The 19,479-nt window shown below is 39.5% G+C and overlaps 1 non-coding gene across 1 annotated transcript; it reads right to left on the bottom strand.

Moving 5' to 3' along the window:
- Window positions 1–7,011: 7,011 nt before the first annotated feature.
- On the bottom strand, window positions 7,012–7,081 carry LOC120867837. Its single transcript, XR_005722035.1, has one exon. It is a non-coding gene; the product is annotated as a small nucleolar RNA U2-30 (small nucleolar RNA).
- Window positions 7,082–19,479: the final 12,398 nt, after the last annotated feature.

Below are 19,479 nucleotides of genomic sequence, written 5' to 3'. Positions count from 1 at the left end.
CATGCCTGCTCTCTCAGGACAGAGAGGAGACAGATTCACTGAACTGCTGTGTGCTCTAAGCCCAGGATTAGGATAACTCAAACAACCTATAGCCTACTGTCAACTCATGACCTAGGACTTACTCTTCCAGGTCAGAAGTAGAACCATGAATTCTGACAAGGAGGCCATGACACACAATAATCATATTTTGCAATTAATAATGGCAAGGGCTTTGCCTCCTGAGTTATTATCTACAGTCAATTAAATTTTTTTTTAATGGTGGAGGTTATCTGGCTGTGCTTATGTTGACCTTTTTGGTTTGCTAATTCTCTTTCTTTGGAAAATCCTTTCTGGAACTGACAAATGTCTCTACTTTTGTCCTGGACCCTTTCTCTCTCCACAGTTCTTGAGCAAATTACTATGATTTCCTTGACTTTGAAAATACAGATGTTTTCCATAATGACACAGAGAAAAAGGAAATGACTGGGTTTCAAGATACAAGGTGAAAAAAACCTTAATGTCATGACTCTTATTACGTAAAATGAGAGTGGATAAGAAGAAAAGTGACTTGTATTTCTTGTTTGGGTCATTACAACTTACACCTTACTTAAACCAACTCAAACCCAATGTTTCCTGGGACATGAAGCATCTTTGATCATGTGACTGAAGAGCGATCTGTGGAGCTGGGATGTGGCTCCTGCTGAAATTTACCTGGCAAAGCAGAGGGACAGCACAGCTCCATGAGACCACTGGGTGTTATGCAAACACGCTTTGTAATTTTGGTGCACCAGAAGAGTAAGTGTGATCTTAAAACAACTCCATGTGCTAAATGTGATCCCCAACTGCTTACTTTTTCCCCAGAAAGGGAGAACATGGTATGTAGCTGCAAATGCTAGAAGATATATGATGACCATGCCATTTTCATTTGTAAGTGGAACCAAAAAACAACATATTATGCACAGAGGGTATCACATAAACTGGTAAACTGGCCACAAAAAATTCTGACTTTAATGAAAGGAAAATGGTATAAAGCTGTTGTTTTCAGTATGTCTGCCTGAAACCTTCCTGAACAATATTCTCTTTCTACCTCATCCATCTAACCCTTTAATTGGCAGACAGTAAAGTCTGATGGGAAAATAATGGTCTCTTAAATACCTGAGAATGAAAAGTAAATTAACTTAGCACAGTGTAAAAGGCAAGTAATTACATAATGTCAATCCTGTTTTATACTGTTTAGTCTTAAACAGCATATAAAGAAAGGGCATGTTTAGAAGAGAGAAAATAAAACTACCTATTTAGATGATGAATGCCCTGCTTATTTTGAGCAATGAATGAGCTTCAGGACAGCTTTTTCAAATGAACTGCCTGCACCCAAGTCTTCTCTTTCTCCAGCCTGTCCTAATTTGCCCCAACTCATGACGGGATGACCTTCAGTGTGAGCTAAGGATTGGTTTTTGGTTCACAAGTGTGTTTCCAAATCAGAAAACAACCTGACCACATATGGAACAGAAGAGAGTCACAGAGAACCTTGAGTTGCTGGGAGAGTGATCCACCTGGTGGCTGTCCCCAGCCTCTGGCTGTACTACAGCTAGCTTTGTGGCTTTGCATGTTTTTATTCTTAGTGCTTTGGTTTTATCAGCTACCAAAAAGGGACAGTCTCAGAGACTGGGTGTGTGGAATAATCAATGACAGTGACAGGGAAGTGTCATCCATAAAAAGGGGCAGGGTACTCTGGTATTGAGAAGGATGAGGGAACCTGCAAGGCTAAGTGGCACTTCAGGGGTCAGTGGGCCAGTTTTCCTCACCAGATCCTCCATCTCTCCCTCCCATTCTTCCTTTCTTCTTTCCTTCCTCTCTCTCTCCCTCTTTCTCGTCTTTTCTTCCTTTCCTTCCAAACGGAAGTACTGGTATTGTGTGTGTGTGTTTGTGTGTGTGTGTGCACACGTGTGCTTGTGTTCTTTGCAAAAACTTCATAGAAGGCAGAGATGTAAAGAAGAAAGTAAATATGCAAGTAATTCTATTTCCCAGAGGAGAAAAAACACTGTTAAATATTTAGTGTATTTTTTAAGAACTTTTCCTGACATAGTCCCAGTTCTGTTTCTCTCCCTTTCTCTCTCTAGTATATGGGTGCAATAACATGATGTAATACACATATTTGTACTAAATACACCAAATCAATATACTACTATATGTTGATTGTATTTATAATTTCCATGATACTTTACAAACAGATATTCCAATATTTTGGTGAGAATTAATTGTTGCATATTTTGTTTAACTAAAGCAGCTTTTTTTACCCCCAGATACCCCTATTTCTGAATATTCTTAAGGAGCGGACAAATAAGGGCCACGATTCTTCCATTTGCAGCTTATTAGAGGCTTAATTGAAATAGTGCTCAAGAACCTAGAAACAGGGGTTGAAATATGAGTGTGCTGACAGCTCTGTGTCCTCAGATGTGATGGGAAATGCTATGTGATATTCACGAATGTACAGCTTGTACAAATGTCTCATTCATGTAAAAGGCAGATAGTGGAAATTAGAGTCCATCAAAGGCAGTGTTCCTTATTTCAATTTGTTAATATTATCCCAGGTAAGTTTGATCTTTTTGAAAACATATTAAAGCTGCCCATATTCAGAATTTTATAGCTTGAGCCTTTGCAAATTCCTCTAAAATGTTTGGCTGCTCTTTCAAGCACCATGATTTTTCTACCAGAGCCTCTCTGCATGGAGAGCTTCCTACAATATGTTACATAATTTTCATTCTTCTTTTTCTGGCTATGCCAGGTGGCTTGCAGTATCTTAGTTTCCTGACTAGACATTGAACCCTGGACCCCCAATAATGAAAGTGTGAAGTCTAAGTCCTAACACTGGACAGCCAGGGAATTTCTTTCATTTTTTTTTTTTTTCAAATTGTATTGGGAATATGATGTAACTTTCTGTGAAGACTGATTCCCTTTTAAGGATCAGTTGCACTGGTGTAACATTTCAAGGCCCAGGTCTTGTGAGGTGCATGGAAATGTTATAGCTACCAAAAAAACAAAAAAACAAAAAACCTCCAGAGAGCTGAGCTTTTTGAGCTCTTGTGTCTTCTATTTATAGATCTCTGGTCCACTATTTATGGACAACCTATTGCTCTTCTGGCTGGATCAGTGCAATTGCCTGTAGCAATAGCATTGACTGCCCTGTCCCTTTATGCCTTCCATGGAGGACTTGGAAACCAGATAACCAGCTTGCTAGAATCATGTGTCGTTGTTGTTCACAAAGTTGTATCTGTCGGGGGCCAGCGTGAGGAATCCCGCCCATGACAAGGTCATGCGGAAGGAAGCCTGACAAAACGCAAGGACGTGATCAAGCTTCAGGGGTTCCCCCTAGAATTTCCTGAGCATCCACCCCCCAAAAAATAAGAATCTGCCTGCTTTTCCACTCTTCTAATATTCTCTGGAAAAAGTCAAATCAGTCTTCTGCATTTGAAAGGGATGTTTCAGTTAAAACCCCTCTGATAGCTCTCTAGCTTGCCTAACAGGTTCCCCCGGACCTCTTACAGCTTGTGAATTGCTTACAGCCCCCCAACCCAAGAGGCACAAAGCTTAAAAGCATCTTAAAGATACAGAGCCTTTTCTAAAGAGTTAAAAATTATATTGGTAGAGGGTTTTCACTGTTGACTCAATGACTGCTGCCAGGCCTCCATATTCTTTATCTTTTAGGCACCTGGGAGGATGTTAGTCAATGTAAACGGGGTATGGAAAAAGATATATGATAGTTTTGAGGTTAGCAACACTAGACTTTTGAGTTAATTTCTTTTCTCTTTGTTATATATCACTGCACTCCTCTTGTGTCCTTGCTATGTAAGAATGTAACTTTATTTAGTGCTTTCTGAGAGTGGCACCAGACTTTGGGAAGTTCAACACAAATAAGTCTTCTGGTTGACAAACCCTTATCAGAAAAAAGGCTGTAAAATGTTAATTGGCCCTTTTGGCTGGAAGATGATGTAAATTACCTAAGATTTGTGTATACAACTAGGTATGCAGAGAGAAAAGCCTGGTTTTGATAAGAATCTGGGCTGCTAACGCTGCATAACTTTGTGTTACCCATTGATCTCCATGTTTTATCAAAAGTATAAAAGGCCTTCTGAACAATAGAGGATGGGGCCAGTCGCTGGACTGGTTTCCCCTGTGTCTCCTCTTTACTCTAATTTCAGGCTGAATTCCCATCTGGAGCGGGGTGGCTCACCAAGTCTACTTATTGTCCTGGCTTTTAAGACCCGCGCGAAAGGGAGCCTAAGGCAGGGCACCGTTCGGTATTCAAGTGGGCGCCGGTGGCCCAGCGTAGATGGTGCAAGCTCCTTGTCTGGAACTTTATTGGCCTTCCCCATAAGCCAAGTTATTCAGCCTTCTTTCTCCACTTAATTTTCCTACTACACTATTTCTCCCTAATCTAATCTTATATTCTTATATTAATAAACAAGTAAGTTTTCCTCGCCGACTCCGTCCACCCTTCGAATTCCCTGGATCCACCGGGGCTGGACCCCGGCAGTATCCAACTCTTTGCGACTCCATGGACTGCAGCATATCATGCTCTTCTGTTCTCCACTATCTTCCAGAGTTTGCTCAAATTCCTGTGTGTACAGAATTGTATGTACAGTAGATTAAAATAGATAAATAAACATAGGTTCAGAATTAGGCCTACCCTGATTCTACATGGAAGAATTATGAGCTTTACTGATGAACTTGGTCACCAATTTTGACTATTTGGAAGTTCTTTTTTTTTAATTAAAAAATTGAGTCGTAGTTATGGTACCTAATATATTCAATAAAAAAATACACTTTGAATTGAATTAAGCTAAATTTCTGATGCATATCAGGAGAAATGACATTGCCAGATAGTTGAGTTATGGATGAATGAAGGGCTATACTTGGTCACTGTAAGAAGCTGGGCAGACCTCTGAAGGGGTAGAAAACTGGTGTGACTATCGTCAGTTCAAGAATCAATCTGTAGACACAAAACTTTCCTAAGGTTCAGCAAGCTCCTCACAGACTTGTCACTAAAGCATCCCCCAGCTTCCTCTCTCTCTTCACCCCTAAATTGTAGATTTTGAACAGGCTCGCCAGTGCCTCCTGTCATCATTTTATAGGTTTTGAGACATGGTCCTGACTATTGCTATACACCTGTGGTCTGGTTTCTCCAATTACAAACAGGTAGTATCTGCATTCCTCCTTGAAATCCTCCACTTTCACAGCTCTTAAGTCACCTGTTCCTAGAGAATTTGTCCAATGAGTAGTGAACTATGAATGTTTTCTCAACACCCTTGGCTATTTCTTACTCTCCAGTTCTACAAATTCTACTGTAAAGTCACAGGGATTCTCCAAAGACCCTGTGGTTGGAGGTGGCCAGTGTGAGTGACCTCCTAGGACACTACTTCCTAAGCTTTGATGTTCACACAAATCACTTTTTAAAATACAGATTCCGGTTCAGTAGGTCTGCGGTGGGGCTTGAGAATCTTGAATAAATTTTTCTACTCGAGGTGCTATGCTCTCTCTAGCAATAAAAGGAACCCTTGTCTTACTATTCCCGAAGTTTTGTGTTTCTTTTTATTTTCCAGGAATGTACGAACACTGAAGCAGGAGATGGAAGGCTCCAGAGAAAATGAGTGGAGATGGTTATGGTCACTTCCTAACTATCTAAATCTGGGCCATTGTAGATAGTCATCCTCTTCCTATTTTGCAAAACCAAACAGAAAGCAAACCTAAAAAATGATACACTGTCAAATGAAAAAAAAAATGACCATCATCTCTCTCTCTCTCTATCTCTCTTTCACACAGACACCCCTTTCTAAGAAATGATGAGAAACATATTTGGTTAAATACAGGAGTTAAGGTCTCTTCTACATTAATAAATGAACTGTATTTTATCTACTGGAATCTTGTGATGTAGACCATTTAATGTGAATACATTTGACTTCCAGCTGTCAGTGAATTTAGGTAAATCCGGCTTTGAGAAAAACATGCTTTATGTGAAAAACAATTTAAAATTCCATAAGAATATCTCTTTCTATCCTTTTTTTCTTTTATCTCAATCATAACACTTTTGGAAAGTAAGATGAATAATCAGACTAGTCATCAGGACTTTATGATCTAAGTCCACTTAGTATAGTATCTGCTATCCACATTAAATTTAGAATGCTTACAGCTTGGTTTTATGTTTTTGTCATAAATCTAAAGTTTCCCTTTTTTTGTACCTAGAGTGTGTGCAAGGTTTGTGTTCTCCCACAACATCTTTTGAAGCAAAGGGACTTATCTTAAAAAGGGAATTAATGAGAAGAGCATGATGTTTTCCCTGTTCAATAGACATTGACACACAATGGAAAGCCATTCATTCATATGCCTAGAGTATCATGGTCCCAACTGAAGACTGGAATATTTGTTTAAAGGCCTTATTGGGATAGTTGAATTTTAGAAGTCCAGCCTCCATTAAAGTTCTTTTTACAAGAGCTGAATACAGCTAGAAATTTCAGTGCTTTCTAGTGTTTGGTGGAAGGTGCCTTCATTGTTCCCTTCTTTCACTGCCATTCAGTTGGCGCTGGGATTTCTTTTAAAATACCCAAATCATGCAGAATAGGAAGCTTTCTAAAGTGAAATTACAATTAACTCCTGAAGAGCAATACTGTACTCTCCAAAATACCCTTTGGTGTCTAGTGAGGGACAGAATACAGAGATGGATGGGCCAGAGGTCTCACTCACATGACAGCAAACCGTGGACTGAGCTTACTGTGTGCAAATCTGTAGGACTAGCATTTACAGGTGAGATTACGGAGACTAAGAAAATTTCCCAGAGTCACATATCAGGTAAGTGGTAGAATCAGGAATTGAGCAAAGATCTAGCTGAGGTTCAAGTGTCAGTTATTAGACTAGAAGCAAATACTGTTATATATAACTGATAAAATATTTTATATTCCAGTTTAGAAGGACTTGGGATTGATCCAAAAGTAATCAGTCTATCAACAAGCATATTTGCTTTTTAAAACATGTAAGTTCTGAGCTCAGATCAAGTATAGAAAGCTTCATAGCTATAAAGGTCAGTAGTAAAACATTTTCATCATTACCGAGAACTGATCAGCCTTTCTTACACCCCCACACACAGCCCACTGAGGTAGGTAATATTCATGTTACAGATGAGGAAACTGAGGCACAGAAAGAATAAGTAACTTGCCCAAAGTCACATAGATAATAAGTGGAGGAGGTGACAGGCAGTCTGACACCGAAGTCTATGTTCTTAACAATAACAGAAAGTCAATCATTGTAATGAATGAATGAGTAGCAAGTATGCAAACTGCAGAGCACAGGGAGTGCATAGTAGGAGACTCACCCTGGCCTCTGGTTAGAAAATACTTCTCTGAAGAAGATGTGATGCTTGTAGAGACCCCTACCCACCCACCCCTGCAGCAGATCCTTGAGAGAGGAGAGAGTGGGTTAGATAGCAAGGCATGTGAGAAGCCCCTCTGATGCTCTGGTCCTATGGTTTCTTTCTTTCCTTTAAACTTTGGTTTAATAGACATGGAGATACAGAAGGAAAGCATGGAAAAGAAAACTAGTATTTACTGAGTACTAGACATCTTGCTAGTCCATACAACAAATGATTTTTGATTCTAATGTCCTGTATGATACATCTTGATACCATTTAAAGAATGAGGAAGTCTGAAGCTCTCAAAGTGACTTGTCCAAAGTCCTAAAATATGTAGGTAACAAAATGAGGCTTTGAATCCAGTCCTCGTCTGGGCTTTATTACTGAGCTGAAGGGGACTGTGTTTTGAAGAAAAATATAAGTCATGTTGAATAAGGGGACCTGTGCAGTTATGTTCCAGTAATGGAAGAAACAGCAGACACAAAAAACCCAGTTAAAATTAGGATCACCCATTCATTCCTCTACTACTGAAGTCCCCCACTTCCTTAATTTCACTTTTTGCCCTTCCTGTCTATTTTACAAAATTCAGTTCAGTTCAGTTCAGTCGCTCAGTCATGTCCGACTCTTTGCAACCCCAGGAACTGCAGCACACCAGGCCTCCCTGTCCATCACCAGCTCCCAGAGTTCACTCAGACTCACATCCATCGAGTCAGTGAGGCCATCCAGCCATCTCATCCTCTGTCGTCCCCTTCTCCTCCTGCCCTCAATCCCTCCCAGCATCAGAGTCTTTTCCAATGAGTCAACTCTTTGCATGAGGTGGCCAAAGTACTGGAGTTTCAGCTTTAGCATCAGTCCTTCCAATGAACACCCAGGACTGATCTCCTTTAGGATGGACTGGTTGGCTCTCCTTGCAGTCCAAGGGACTCTCAAGAGTCTTCTCCAACACCACAGTTCAAAAGCATCAATTCTTTGGCACTCAGCCTTCTTCACAGTCCAACTCTCATATCCATACATGACCACTGGAAAAACCATAGCCTTGACTAGATGGACCTTTGTTGGCAAAGTAATGTCTCTGCTTTTGCATATGCTGTATAGGTTGGTCATAACTTTCGTTCCAAGGAGTAAGCATCTTTTAATTTCATGGCTGCAATCACCATCTGCAGTGATTTTGGAGCCCCAAAAATAAAGTGTGACACTGTTTCCACTGTTTCCCCATCTATTTCCCATGAATCGATGGGACCAGATGCCATGATCTTCATTTTCTGAATGTTGAGCTCTAAGCCAGCTTTTTCACTCTCCTCTTTCACTTTCTTCAAGAGGCTTTTTAGTTCCTCTTCACTTTCTGCCATAAGGGTGGTGTCATCTGCATATCTGAGGTTATTAATATTTCTCCTGGCAATCTTGATTCCAGCTTGTGCTTCTTCCAGCCCAACGTTTCTCATGATGTACTCTGCATATAAGTTAAATAAGCAGGGTGATGATATACAGCCTTGACGTACTCCTTTTTTTTTTTTACAAATATTTTTTAAAAAATTTTACAAAATTACTAATTCCTTATACTGAGTCTGAGGACAAATGATTCCAAGGAATATTCTGACCTCAAATATTAGCAATTTTTAAAGGGATTTTTTAAGATCTCTATAATGGAATGTTCAATGAGTCCTACCTGTGCTACTCTGTGAATGTTAATATTGTGTTTCATTTTAGAGAAAAATTATAGTCAGAATAATTCTTTGCTAAGCAGACACATAGAGCCTTCATTTCTTTCTGAGTTCCTTGTTTAGGAAAAAAAAAAATCTCACCTAATGGTCAGTGCCAAATCCAAAGGAAAACAAGAAGAAATAAGAAACGTTAACAGTGAAAGCAGGCCAGAGAAATATGCAACTGTTTTCCTCAGAGGATTAAAAGGTATCTTGCTTTGAATCACTTTGTACCCATACAACAAGGTAATACATGTACTTTAGCTGACTAAACAAGATTCCATTGATAGCTTAAAAGCTCTGAGTGTTCTTATGTAATGAATATACTATTTCATATACTAATGGTCCCAAAAGAATGAGAAATGTTTTTTTAATCTTTCCTTCAGAAGAAAAGTTAACTGAATGATGAATTAAGAGTATAATACCCTTGTTCTAAATCAAAGAATGTCCAGCCATAATGAATGATAATCTATAATAATATTACATTATATATAATGCATTTATTAGGATTAGAAGTAAATTCATTTCCATCACTAGCTTTGGCTCATAAAAGTATTACTTCATGTGAAGATAAAAAGTGGGTATTGATTTCTTTTGAGGCAAATATCAAAATTTATTAACCTGAGTTTGCCAAGGTCAATATTTTCCTTATAGAGAAATCTATCCATATGTTTATTGAGGCCCTGAATCAATTTTGTATTGTTGCACATATCGGGACCTTTTAGATTGTAGAATAGCAAAGTCAGGTGGAGGCTTCACCCCAGTCCCTGATTTTCCAGGTGAACAAATTGATTCTCACTGAAAGGGGGGGACTTGTCCTAATTACCTCACTCACCTCACATCATGCTGGTGAGAAAGCATGCCTGCTTAGGGCTAGTGCCTTATTTTTGCCACTGTATCCTTCTGCTTTAATGGGATATTTTGCAAGTTTTCTTCTAAATCCAAAGAAACGTTATTATAAATAAAATTCTTACAAGCAACATAGAATCCTGTAGCTCAAGAGCCCTGTGTGAAAAGGGAGAAATGATCAGAATCTTGTGACAATTTATACAGAATTATATTAGAATAGCTTTTCAAGAAAGAAGACCCAGTGATTGAACAGGTTTCTAATGCTAGCAGTAATGGCAACCAAAGTTTCATATCTCCATATACACACATTTGGGGAGTGTCTTCCACACTGACTCTAGCCTTGGTCATGTGACTTGCTTTGGCCAATGGGATAAGAGCAAATCTGACAGAAGCAGAGGCTTGACATGTGCTGGGACTTGCCTTCTGTTGCTGATTAGTACACTAGCCTACTGGAGGATGTCAGGCCAGCTGAGGTCCCCTTGACCACCCAACTTTCCAAACACCAGACAGGTAAGGCCATCCAGGACCATCCTTTCTCAGATGAATTCTCAGCTGACTTTGAAGATCAGCTAAACTGGCTCAGACAAAAGAACTACCCAGCTGATCCACAGAATTACAGTTAATAACACATATTTGTTTTTGAAAGCTCCTAAGTTTGGGGGCTTTCCTGGTGGCTCAGTGGTAAAGAACCTACCTGCCAATGCAAGAGACAAGGGTTTGATCCCTGGGTTAGGAAGATCCCCCAGGAAAGGAAATGGCCACCGACTCCAGTATTCTTCCCAGGGAAATCCCATGGACAGAGGCTCCTGGAAGGCTACAGTCCTTGGGGTTGCAAAAGATTCAGACATGACTGAGTGACTAAACAATAACAAAGTTGTTGGGGTAGTTTGTTAGGCAGTAAGGCTAACTGACATACTTGGAGATCCATTATGATGGAGTTAAATCATATACGATCGAAAAACACAGAAAGCAACATAACACATAAGATAGGTAAGTGGCTCATTTCAAGTTCATCCAAGTAGTCTGGCAATACTTGAATCATTCAAAAAATAAAAACCAATCAAATTATTTCATTTTCAGAAGTGACAGATGTTCTCATATAATAGTAACTTTTAATATAGAATTTCATTTCTCCCAATGGGAAGCGGTCAGGAGAGCTGATATGAGTTTTATCTGACTTGGGCATTAAAGCTCTGACCAGTACAAACCCAAATCCTGAAACTGTCCACTCAGAGTACTGTGAGTCAATTGAGGCAAAAACCTCCTTCAATAATTTTATATTTATTAATTTATAAGTATTCCTATCTTTTATTACACCACTGATAGCTTAGATGATGCTGTTAATTTTATTGATGGGGAAAGTAAAACCCAAAGTTAAACAATCTGCTGTGCAAAGTATTACCAGCTAATGTTGGTATTAAGACAACGGACACATGGGTTAGGAGCCGATGTCAGACAAGACTTTTGATATGGAGCAGAGGATAAAGAAACAGGACAATGTATCTTCACTGACATAGGTAAGAGAGGGGTATGTTGCTAATTTTATGATTAAAGCAAAGGTAAAAATTGTGTTTAATTTGACCAATCTCCTGAGTGATGTTAGTACATATCATCAGGGTTTCTGTCACAATCTCTACTTCCAACTTAAAGTACATGGCAAAACATAAATAAAAGACATTTGCCAGATGCAGATAGATTTCAATTTTGCCCATGTGGAGTGGTATAACACAGAAGCAGAAATAAGTATCCCTAAAATAAAATATGAAAATGCACACATGAAACATGCAGACACACATACACATACAATTCTGTTTTTCCAGGGTCAATAGTACAAATAAAAATAAGTTAAATACATTTCTTTACAATATAAGTTACTTTATTAGTTCTAGAATTTCATATGCCGTCGGGATCTGTGGATCATTGACACTTTGATAAATTATGGATATCTTCGGTGCTAATATCCTCTGTGGAAAAAGAGTGCTGTGTCTGTAAGGAGTGAGGAGGGATGAGAATTTTGGAGGCAGTGAAAATACTCTATATGATATTATAGTGCTGGATACATGTCATTATACATTTATTCAAACCAACACCAAGTGTGAACCCTACAGTAAACTATGCACTTTGGGTGATTATGATGTGTCACTGTGGGTTCATCCTTGGTAAAGTATGTACATTCTGCTGAGTGATGCTGGTAATGAGGGAGGCTATGCATGCATGCAGGGAAGAGGGCATTGGGGAAATCTCTGTACCTTTCTTTCAATTTTACTATAAACCTAAAATTTTTCTAAAAACAAGTTTTTAAAAAAGAGTGAGGTGTAGATATTTTAAAAGAGTCAAATGTGCACACACTTACATACAGTGATAATATGCACAAACCTAAAAGAATTCGTTGAAAGCCAAATGTGGATAACTTCTAATGGGATTGAGGGGGAAGAAGTGACTGACAGGATAGTACCCATGAGGTGATTCTTCATAGTCTAGTGGTTAGGACAAACAAAGAGTTGTCTATAGCTGTCAGCTGCACTCTGTCTAAGACAAAATTCAGAGAAAGGAAGAGGCTTACCAAGATTACTGAATGGCAAGAGATATTCAACTTCATAACCCCCCAGTAATTTATAATTTTGCTTAAGAAAAATCCAAGAGCAGATACTTGCTTCTATTCTTTATGTTGTTGTCATCCAGTCACTCAGTCATGTCTGACTTTTTGCAGCCCCACGGACTGCAGCACACCAGGCTTCTCTGTCCTTCACCATTTCTGGGAGCTTGCTCAAACTCATGTTCATCGAGTCGACGATGCCATGCAACCATCTCATCCTCTGTAATCGCCTTTTCCTCCTGCCTTCAAGCTCTCTGTAAAATGTGGTTATTCAACTTTTGGAGAATGCCATTCACTGTTGTCTTTCATATATTACTCTTTTGGTCTCTGATATTTTTTGAAATTAGGCTAGGAGAGTGGTTTCCAAAATTTGGAATAAAAAGACACTGGAGTAGGAAATAGCAACCCACTCCAGAATTCTTGCCTGGAAAATTCCACGGACAGACGAACCTCATAGGCTACAGTTTCACCTGAGTCAGATATGACTGAACACACACACATACACACACACAGGTCAGGCAGGTTTTCAGATCATCTTATGCTGTACTTTCAGAATCTGTTGACTGGGAGTAATCCCAGTTATAATACCCTAAATAAAGTATCTAAATGTATTGGGTTGGCCATAAAGTCTGCTCGAGTTTTCCATAAGACCTTATGGAAAAACCTGAATGGATTTTTTTGGCTAACCCAGTATCTGTATGAGATAATATTTATTCAGTCTTCAAGCAACACTTTGTGCATAAATAGATTTTGTGACACTTCCAAGTGTCACACAAGGGTCACCAAGGGTCTCTGGTTGGACCACCACATTAATGCTGAGATTGAAAGGGGCATGAGATCCTAGTCCACTGGAGCACTTTTTTAAAAACCTTTTTATTCTTATTGGGGTATAGCTGAGTAACAATGTTGTGGTAGTTTCAGGTGAACAGTAAAGGGACTCAGCCATACAACTCAGCCATGTTTTATTCAACATGAAACACTTTATGTATGGTTGTTTCATATGCAACAACCCAGCTTCACATCTACTGATAGCCAGTTCCAGTGCCAGAAGCTTTCACCATTTAACCAGCGATCTCACTTTGAAGGCAGCCCCCAGGCTCGCTCCACTTTTGCTTCTCTTTTGTTTAAAGCTCCATTAGTTTGAAGGTCTGTGACAATAGTCACTGAAGAGTAAATTGAAACTATTGCAGAGCATGTTCCATTATCAATAAACAATGACTTTAAATGGAATAAAGTAATGTCTAGCTGAGTGTGTTCTTAATGCTTTCCTCTGTGATACTGAGCTGACATGAAGAACAGTAAACTCTTGAATCAATAGAAAACCTTTCCAATGAATTGAATGGCACCATGAAAGTCCCAGACAGCTCTCTTTAGAGCCTAGCACACTGTGCTTCCTGGAGAAATAATAAGAAATAAACATTTAAGTGAGTGTTTACTTACATGCCAGTCATTGTACTGAGTTAGTCACTGTTTCATTATCATCTCATTTATCCTCACAGCAACCTTATAAGTGGTTACAGTTTCCTAATACCCATTTTGCATGAGGAAACTGAGGCATAGAGAAGAGACATATCTTGCCTAAGATCACGCAGCCAGTACAACCTCAGACAGACTGGCTCCAAAGAAATTCTCCACCACTCCATCGTACTGTCTACAGGGCTGCTGAAATGACAGAGCAGTAATTTTTTTAAAAAAATAAGGCAAAGCTCATATAAATAGACTACACAGAAGATGGGAATAGACTTCTATATGATTCACTATGCTGAGTCTACCAGTAATAGCTCATTTAGTGATATCAGTGGCTTTTAACTCTCAGCCTGTCCAGCTATAGTCTCAAAGTTGCAGAGAAAGTTTTTGATCATCAAGACTGGCACACACAGTGGGAATTTGCTGTATGATTCAGGGAACTCAAACTGGGGCTCTGTGACAGCCTAGAGAGATGGGATGGGGTGTAAGGTGGGAGGGAGGTTTAAAAGGGAGGGGACATGTTTGTACCCATGGCTGATTCTTGTTGATGTACGGCAGAAACCAACACAATACTGTAAAGCAATTATCTTTCAATTGAAAATAAATAAGTAAAGACTGGCACACAGAGGGACAGCACAAGCTAAGTCCTCTGCAAGGTTCCCTCACCATCAAAAGATTCCTGGCAGGTAAGTTTCAATTTGTACCTGCTCTACACAGAGACAACGTTTGCATAAACTTAAGCAATGCCATCAAAGCTCTCAACCTGTTTCTTAATGAGTTTGTTTTCCAGCTGAGCAAATGCTGAATTCTGCCTTACAGAGGAAAGAGACATCTTTAACTTGTAGACTTGCCCACCAGAACTGACACACAGCATATTGCAACCCAGCCAACACTGGCTCAATAAGCAGAGAGGTTTAGAGCTAAACAGTATTTGCTCCCTAGATGCTATGCCTCAGGAAGGATAACGCTGGTTTGTGGTCTGAATTGCTTGTCTTCTGTAACTGACAGATCATCAACCTCAGGGTACATTTTAGAAGTCTACTTGACTAGACAAAACAATTTTTTTGGCAGATAAATGATTATCTGCAGAATTAGTAACTCAAATAAAATAATGAGCATTTGGAAATATAAATTCCAGGACTAGGTACAGAAAACAGATCAATAGGTCCACAGAGACCATCAGGATGTTCAGGGAAGATTGTTGGGACATGTGCAGCTTTGGAAATTGTCTGCGTGGTGCAAGCTGGACCTTTAGTCCGTAAACTGCTTTATTAGCCATCTACTGAGGCCACAGCAAATTTCTATACAGAAACACTGGCCTGAGCCCTAGAGGAACATCTACAGGTTGGAAAGTAGGTTTGTGTCTGATCTGGAAGTGTGTAAGCCTTGTAAATTTTTAGGGAAAGAGGATGGGTAGGGGGAGCTAGAGATACATTCTCTACCATTCATTTGCACATAATAGGGCCTAGTCTGTGTGACACCCAGCTGCTAATGCAAGCATAGAGACCTTAGGACAAACAATCCCAGGCATAGATATGAGCAAGAGAACCACGGTAGTTCAAGTTTTTGAGTCTTTCCTTGAAGATATAGCAGCTCTCACTTTTCTATAATTTCAAAACAAATATTGACATCAACTAAATAAATGGATCTTTTTCCCCTCAAAAATAAGCTACTCAGATCCTGTGCTTTGTCACTCAGTCTTGTCCAACTCTGCAACCCCAAGGACTCTAGCCTGCCAGGTTCCTCTGTCCATCGGGATTCTCCAGGCAAGAATACTGGAGTGGGTTGCCATGCCCTCCTCCAGATTCAGATCCTACAAATGTTCATACTGTGTATATAAGAACCTCAGGAGCTCATGGGCTTCTCAGGTGGTGCTATTGGTAAAGAACCTGCCTGCCAACGCAGGAGACACAAGAGACATAAGAGAGAGGGTTTGATCCCTGGGTCGGGAAGATCCCTTGGAGGAAGACATGGCAACCTACTCCAGTATTCTTGCCTGGAGAGTCCCATGGACGAGGAGCCTGGTGGGCTGCAGTCCATAGGGTCTCACAGAGTTGGACACACCTGAAGCAACTTAGCACACAAGCATATAGGAGACACGCAGGAGATCACAAGCTCAAGTACCAGCACTGTCTGAGGCCTGGGGAGGTAGCATACATAGCAGAAGGGGGATAAGCACGAGAGAGTGGGGTGTGGTGGGGACTGTGCTGAACCAGTAAGCACACACTCTATCCAAAGGAGCAGCTGCTGCTCAGATCCAGCTGAAGTTACTGAGTAGGACTGTAGACCTAGAAGCAACCCAGGATTTTGTGTGATGTCTTCCAATTTTTGAACATTGGTAACTGACTCAAGTGTCTTAAAAACACTATCGGGGCAAAACAAAATAATATTGTTGGGAGTATTTGGCAGGCAGTCTGCCAGTTTACAACCTTTGTAGGGTTCTCTTTAATTTAATAATTTGCTCACATTAAGTGGCACTGGAATTCGTTACCTGCCATTAGTAGGGCATGGGCTCTGAGCCATTTTTCTAATATCTGTGACAATTTCCATTGGTCCATTTACCCTCTTGGCCGAGTTCTTTTTTGTACACATAACAAAAGCCATCTGGAAACTGATTTTAGAGAATAAGTAGGAGGTAAATTAACCCAGATGGCTAACAGATTCATACTTTGAACCTGAAATCCTGGTCGTATTAATATCATAGCCTAACAACTTAAGCAAACTAGTCATAAACTTTTCCCATTCTATTTAAAAGGTAATCTTATTTTGGGTGTTACTTCTTCTGACAGAATGAAATATTTCATCCATGCTGGGAAGTTCAAGAGGAGATATAAATAGACACTGAATAGATGATAGAATATTTATATTGTCACTACAAATCCAAGGAATCTGATTTTTTCAACTGATTGATATGGCTGAGAATTTTTTATTTCGCTTCATGAGTACAGGCTTTAAGAAATAAAATAACAGTGCTATTTTTAAGATGTAAAATAACAATCTACACTTGCATAAAGTGTATCGCAGGTGTCTTTGAGTTTCTAAAGCTCTAGAGAAAGAGTGGCATAAAATATACAATCAAATAATCCATTAGAGGGATGCCCTGTGTTCTAATGCCTAACGGTAGTCATGAATTCAATATCAAATAATGTTTGGCTCTCAGGGACATCACTTCATTAAGAGAGAATTTCACTGAGAGTAACACAGACTGGAGCCTTTGAATAGACTGATACAGTTGTAGGGAGAGTGGAATATTTGAAGAGGAGCATGTGGGCTCATGTTTTATTGTTAATGCCTCTTGCTCCTTTGCATTTTGGGCTGAGGTCTGCAAACTTTTCCCTCTCAAGCCCATGGAGCTATTTCTTGTCATTCTGGTAAGGTTGTAAAGGCAATCAATTTATTGCTGGCAAGCCTCACTTGTTAATAGCCTTCCTTTGATCTTAAGTTCCTGGGATAAGAGATAAAAAAAAAAAAACCAAAACAAATCTGGTTTCCTTAGTAAATGATCTCTTCCTATCTCTTCTGAAACTGGTCTTAGTTTTATTAATCAGCTGATGTAGGAGTGGAGCACATAGAAAATGCTTGTTTACAGCTCAAGAAAGAGTAGACCTTCTGGATCCTATTTCACTGCCCCCACCTTTGACAACGATCATTTTTTTAAATTGAAGTATAGTTTATTTATATGGCGTGGTAAAATTTTAAATGCCTGAGACTGCATGAAACTTTACTGTATAGATCTTTTGGAAGGAATGAGCTGAAGTTCTTAAGATGCTGGTTAATTTTCTTAAGGCAAGACAGAAACTAGTAATACATCCTTACTTCCACTTAGGAACCCAGAGAAGATAAGCAGCTTCTATGGGATTCTGTGTTACCAAGGTCAGAGACTTGAGTCTCTAGGGTAGAGGGAAGGAGTCAAGCTGTTAGCCCACTAGGACATCTTGCTCCTTTTCCACAGCTTGACAGAAAAAAACTTCATTCACTTCTAGAGATTCAATGGAGTATTTGATTCTAAAAAGGCCATGACATTCCCTTATTTATTTCCAGACTTACTAGAGAAATTTTCCTCTCTTCTACTATTGCTGTTATAAAAATTCGCTTTGCACAAGTAACTGAGGCATGATTTATTTCAGGGACTTTCCCAAGGGAGTGTAATATCCTTATAAATCACTGGTACGTTGAGTGTTCTTGCCACTTTCCTGGCTGATTCTGAGAAATGTTTAGGGCCAGGAGTTTCCTCCAGTCCCCAGAAGAGGATACAAACAGCTGCTTGATTTCCCATCCCTGATGAATAAATTTGGTGGTCTTAATTCCTTTCTTGGAAGAATAGTATATTCCTTAAAAAATATTATAGAATTCTTTTGGAGGATTAGCAGTAACAGGAAGGCAGTAACAGGAAGACAGTAACATTCTCTTTTTAATTTTCCCATAGTGAAAGTAGAGGAAGTTGCTCAGGCATGTCCAATCATTGCCACCCTGTGGACTGTAGCCCATCAGGCTCCTCTGGCCATGAAATTCTCCAGACAAGAATACTAGAGTGTGTGGCCATTCCCTTCTCCAGGGGATCTACCTGACCCAAGGATAGAATCCTCTATCCTTCTGCATTGCAGGCAGATTCTTTACTGTCTGAGCCACTAGGGAAGCCCATAGCCACAAGGAATTAGTACACTAAATGGACTTCAGTGTTGGTTTTACACTGTTTTCTAGGTAACAATTTTGGAAAGATGATTCTGGGTACCAATCAAGGGGCAAGATCTGTGAAATGAGTCAGAGAAAGACAAATACTGAATGATCTCACTTATATATGGAATCTAAAAAAGCCAAGCTCATAGGAGCAGACTGAAATGGTAGCTGCAGGAGATGGGAAGTTACAGACATGCAGGAGATGTTGCTCAAAGGGTATAGACTTCCAGTTATAAGATGAATAAGTTCTGGGGATCTAATGCCTAGCCTGATGGATATAGTTAATAAAACTGTATTTCAATTGTATAATTGAAAGTTGCTAACAGAGTAGATCTTAAACATTCTCACTATAACAAAATAAAAATAATTTATTATGTAAATAATAATTATTATGTAATAATAATAATGTGATATGTTAAATAACTTTATTGTAGTAATAATTTTGCAATACATATGTGTATGAAATCATCACATTGTACACTCTTAAAGAGAGGGGAATACCAGACCACCTGACCTGCCTCCTGAGAAATCTGTATGCAGGTCAAGAAGCAACAGTTAGAACTGGATATAGAAAAACAGACTGGTTCCAAATCGGGAAAGGAGTATGTCAAGGCTGTATATTGCCATGCTGCTTTTTTAACTTATATGCAGAGTACCTCATGAGAAATCCTGGACTGGATGAAGCACAAGCTGAAATCAGGATTGTCGGGAGAAATATCAATAACCTCAGATATGCAGATGACACCACACTTACTGCAGAAAGCGAAGAACTGAAGAGCCTCTTGAAGAAAGTGAAAGAGGAGAGTGAAAAA

Source organism: Oryx dammah, unplaced genomic scaffold, assembly GCF_014754425.2.
Source record: "Oryx dammah isolate SB20612 unplaced genomic scaffold, SCBI_Odam_1.1 HiC_scaffold_1, whole genome shotgun sequence".
NCBI lineage: Eukaryota > Metazoa > Chordata > Mammalia > Artiodactyla > Bovidae > Oryx > Oryx dammah.
The sequence above is the reverse complement of the archived record's forward strand: the minus strand, read 5'-3'. Positions and strand labels throughout refer to the sequence as shown.